General features: G+C 35.7%; 1 pseudogene; it reads right to left on the bottom strand.

Annotated features, from left to right (window-relative positions):
* Positions 1-3,145: 3,145 nt before the first annotated feature.
* On the bottom strand, positions 3,146-4,154 carry LOC124864161 (annotated as a pseudogene).
* Positions 4,155-5,416: the final 1,262 nt, after the last annotated feature.

Genomic DNA, 5,416 nt, shown 5'->3' with positions numbered 1-5,416 from the left:
GTCACGTTTGAGTTTAAATAATTACTTTCTATATGAGTGTTATAAACAATGTAGATGAGTGTCTTTAAAGCACTTCAACTGACCAGCCTCAAAGGGCAAGTCTTCGTCAAATACAACATTTGACATCATTGGATATTTATAATATAAGGGGCATTTAATCGCTGTGAATTTTACATATAATCTTTTAAAAAAATCAGAGAAAATATTAAGTGTGATACATCTATTTTATATAACTATTCATTGACACTAGAGTATTTTCTGACAGTTTTACTGCTGAATCTATTACCTTTTAGTTATTAAGCATTTGTTTTATTTATGTTTCACAAAAAAAACTTTTGGCCTTTAAAAATCAGCTTTTCACTGTCCTTACATTATGTTTTTTTTTATTGTTTTACTCTGTATATTTGTGGAAAAGCATAAATACCTTTTTTCTTTGTTAAACATCACTTCAGATGTATTAAGCTATGCTTATATCCGCTGCTATTTTGTCACTCATCCCTGCAAACATTCCTCCGCTGTTCCTATCTTCACACATTTGGATGGCTGCCTTAAGGTGACTAAAAGATGACCGAACTAGACAACAAACCTGTTGAAATTGTTGACCCCGTTACCTAAAATGGACTAAATGGACTGTTGCAGCTGAGATCAAGTTGGGAGTGGTGGTCGGTGTGAAGGTGGGGCTGCTGGGCTGTGACTGCTGATGCCCTGTCACTCCTCAGGGAGGTCTTTTATGGCATGCAGAGGGATGGTTCCCTTGCATATTCCAGTAGATAACACATCCAGGGCCCATAAAGATGTGTGGTGGTGAAAAAAGAATGAGGGGGAAAAAACACTACTATGTAGCGTTTTTGTTGTTGCATAATTCTAAGAAGAAACTCAGAGTCATTCAGCTAACACTTGTATTGTGTCTGAACAAATATTTTGTTTTTATGTAACCTGGGCATATAGGTGGGGGTGGGGGGTCACATCTCAATAACATATTGTACACATCCCAGACTTCTTTTATCAGAACATATTAAAACAGAATCTTTTGCATTTTCATTTCATTCTTATGAGCAGAGATGAAATTCCCCACCACTTCTAGTTGTTCCTTTTACAGTGGCACTGCCTAAACACTGCCTTTAGTTGAGTTATCAACTGAGTTTATCTTTGTTTTCCTGTTATCTTGTCCATTGTAGAACCAGGTACAGATCTACAGTACCAGTTTGCATTTTATTTGCAGGTGAAACATTTGGTTTGTCTGACTGTTCTAATTTCTTATAACTGGTCTTAAAACTTCCCTGCCAGCTCGCACTAAGTGTTTTGTACATTCACCATTTCAATTACAGAATTTCAGTTACAGACTGTAAATATGTTTGTTTTGGGTAGATCATTGCATAAGAAGTCTTATTTTCCTAAAGTGATTGTTATGTACTAAAATGACAGAATAAAGTGTATTTCATTTAGCATTATTTGAAGCTGAGACTGTAATTAACATTTTTTAGTCATCTTGTTACAACAGCACATGTTGATATATCTTAATATTATTTCTATAATTGTTCAAAAGTAGTTTAACGTCATTGTCAACAACATTTCTCAGCGGTTTTTCTTTTTTTGGTCAAACTTGTTTAATACGTTTATAATAAAAACTATAGGGAACTACATTTCAGTATATTCTGGTTAGTGTTGTTTCTTGTTTTTAGCTGTGAAAAAGCTCCAAAGAAAATATTAAAACAGCATATGCAATTTATATCTTACAGAGTTGAGATCTCTCATCTTATTTACAAAAGGTAATATTAATAATAATATTCAATTCAGTTTTATTTACATAGCGCCAATTCACAAAACATGTCGTCTCAAGGCACAAGTCAATTCAGTCGCATTATACAGATTTCAAGTCAGGTACATACATTTCCATTAATCCTCACCATCAAGCAATGCAGTCGGATTCCGTTTATTATTCAAATTGGGTAAAAGTAAGTTAAGTAGCAGAAATCGCCAAAACACAAAAGAGTCTTCTGCAGAAATATAAGAGCTATTTGTTATGACTTTAGAATGCATGTATAATTTCTGTTTTGCAAACTCAAAACTGGAGGAGTTTGTGAATGTAAAAGCTGTGCCTTAGAAGATGGATCAACAGAACGTATCGGCACACTGTTATTGGTTCGGTGTATTCTTCATTGGGGTAATTAGAATAAGACAGAGACGCCAGCATCACACCTATGTGCAGCACATAGCTTCAGATAAGATGCTGTAAGAAGATAAATAATGCCATAGACTTTTGTCCACTTTAAAATAAAGGCTCTATCTCTTTTCTTAAAATGTAAGACAGGTTTAACAGGCTAAAATACCTTCCTAATTTAACATGCTGTGAAATATACTTTAATAATTTGTATGTAAATAACAAAGAAAATAAACAAGTTGAGAAAATAAGCAAATATGGAAACTGGTACAGATTAAGGCTCAGATTGAAAATTTGTTGACCTACTTTTAAGAGATGATCTATATAATCCTTGAGCAGCCTGAGTGAAAGACACATTTAAACACAGTAAAACTGTAACAGATGTAAGACAGGCTTTATGGATTCCAAACAAAACAAAACAAAAATGCATTCTGCACAGGAAACAAATGTTACATACTGAAGAGAAATGGATTTTTAAGAATAGATGTAGAAATACTTTGAAAGTGATTGCAGTGATGTTGATTGATCTGTAGTTTAATAATTTAAAATATGAACATCTGATTTTGGGTCACAGTGCAGGGAATCTGTCAAAATAACATTATAAGTGTACTTTTCTTTACTAGCTATAAAATCAGCGCCGTGCCAAAAAGTCCTCTTTAAGGTGTAGTACACTGCATGAACCCTAATCAATAATGTCTTGCCTTTACTTCCCCTCCTGTGCAGCATGTGCAAAACCCCCCATGTGGCATTAAAAACACTTGTCTTGTTTAAAGATCATCTTATAGAAAGCCTGTAGGGGAGTCTGCCAGTCGGATCTGCATGCTTCAGTGCAGTCGTGGGCATGTACAGTTGGTTGGTCGTTTGGTCCTTGGCTGTAAAAAGCGTTATTTGTTTGCTAAATAGTGGGAAAAGAAAATAACTTTATATCGGAACAAGCCAACGTCTTTTTTTTTAAAATTTAACTGAAAAAGACATTTGCGATCTTTAAATCTGAGATTTAAGGAGAACATTGTTATCACTTGCCTCAGCCGCTTCTTCTGGTGTATGACCTAATGCTCTGAAGACCTTTTTTAGACTAAATAAATAGATTCTGGCAGTCTTATCTATCTCAGACAAATCTATGTTCTCCACATCCTCATACACTTTTCTTTCAAACTCTGTCATCACAGGACCAGGTTCCACCACTGTAGTATGCAGTATTGTTCAGGACATGTAATCGCTCAATGATAAATTTCATTTCTTGTACTGCCAGATGCTCACAAAATCCTGCCAGAGCAACCCTGGAGGCAGAGTAGACGTCATTGAACATAAGTCCTTTGTGGAAACTTTAGGAGAGTTAATAACAACATCAGATGTGTTTTTCAATTATTAGGTTAGTCTGAAATTCAGTCAAAAAACACACCTTGTATTGCCATGACACTGCCCATTACCACAACATGGCCACTCTGTCTTTGCTTCATGTCTGGCATCACCTCTGTCACCAACCTCACTTGGCCAAAAAGGTTGACGTCAAGGAGCTCCTTCATTTTAGTAATACTTTGGCACTCGAATGGCCCAATGCCAACACTGACATTGCTCACTACAAGAAAACAATGTCCTCTTTCAATAATCTCTGCTTGTTTAGTGATGTTCCCTTTGAACATTCCTTAGCGAAGGAAACAGACTAAGGACATCCACTTGTCAGTTGGAAAGTCTGTTGATGCACTCTAATGAATTCTTCACTGTAGGCATTCAACTTTATTTTATGCATCACCTGCTGCTTTTTCCAAAGGGTCACATTTCTCAGGATCCCTCATTGTGGCAACTACTGGCTCAGACAAACACACAGGATGTCACTCATTTTAGATACTTGTCCTTATCTACTGCATATGTTTTTAGGTGCAGCAAGGAACATTAAGAACTGACCTTTAAACTGTTTGGTCTCATCCTTGGCCAAGCGTACTGCCTCAGCCAAGCCAATGCCGGAGGAGCAACCTGTAAACAGCACTCTCATGGTCCCCACAGTGTCAATGTTGGACCTCAAACCTAAAGCGGACTCTTTATAACTCTGATAAATGAAAAGAAAAAAATAGCTCAAAGAACCTTGCCACACTGTTATGGCTATTTTGTGCTTCAAAGTGTGAGAAGCCAAAGGTTTGGAATAACTTACTTAAATCTACTGGTGTTTTCCCTATGCTCTAAGTGAGTCAAAGCTTGTAGCTTTCCTTTTTTTATTTTTTACTCACATTCATTGCTCGTTGTAACAACTAAAATATGATACATATAAAGTCAAAAAGACTTTTAGAACATACATACAAATTTCTTAGAGTATATAATAGGAAAGGTACCAATAACAACATTTTTTCTGTTTATTTAAAAATAAATCCTTACCCTCAAAAGAAACAATTATTTCATATGTTGAAAGAAACTTTATTTTTATTGTTGGTCACCAATAAGCACATAATCTGTTTTTTATGTGCAAAGAGCACATTGTTCATAACCTGATTAAAGTCAGTCAGTCAGTCATTTTCTACCGCTTATTCCATAGTGGGTCGTGGGGAAGCTGTTGCCTATCTCCAGCAGTCTATGGGCGAGAGGCGGGGTACAACCTGTACAGGTCGGCAGTCTATTACAGCTTGATTAAAGTGTGGTGGAATATTAAAGGTTAAAGGTCAAAGATAAACTTTATTATCTCTGAGGAGAAAGTTGTGAGGACAGCAGTCACATAAAAACAATCACACAGCAACAATATTAAAAGAAGAAGAAATCTAAGTTCTTCCTCATATTTTCGAGTTCACCAAGCTGACAGAAACATAAATATGTTTTTTTAGTCTGATTGTTCTATATCATGGTGTCCTGTACCCCCTTCCTAGAGATAGCAGGGAATATTCTCCCATAATGGATGGCTGGGGTATGTCAAGAATATTTTAGCCTTCTTTAAAAATCTAGTATTGTAGAGGTCATATCAGGGATATGCCAGCAATTTTACTGCATTCGTTTAAAATACACTGCAGATGATTTTTGTTTTTATCTTAAAGTTACACCAGCAGATTAAAGAAAATCACTAACAACAGCCCAGTGAAAGACATTGTAAACAGCATGCATATTCACTATAAGCATTTGTGTATAGTTTTGGGGGGGAGTACCAAAAAACTAAAAGGATACTAAAAGTTAAAGTCCTTGCAATAGCAAGGTCAAACATCCCCTTAACATAAAACAATAAAAGATCCTAAAGTGCAATAAGGCAAACGAACAAAAACCAACAATAGAAAACTC

Source organism: Girardinichthys multiradiatus, chromosome Y (genome assembly GCF_021462225.1).
Source record: "Girardinichthys multiradiatus isolate DD_20200921_A chromosome Y, DD_fGirMul_XY1, whole genome shotgun sequence".
Taxonomy (NCBI): Eukaryota; Metazoa; Chordata; class Actinopteri; order Cyprinodontiformes; family Goodeidae; genus Girardinichthys; species Girardinichthys multiradiatus.
The sequence above is the reverse complement of the archived record's forward strand: the minus strand, read 5'-3'. Positions and strand labels throughout refer to the sequence as shown.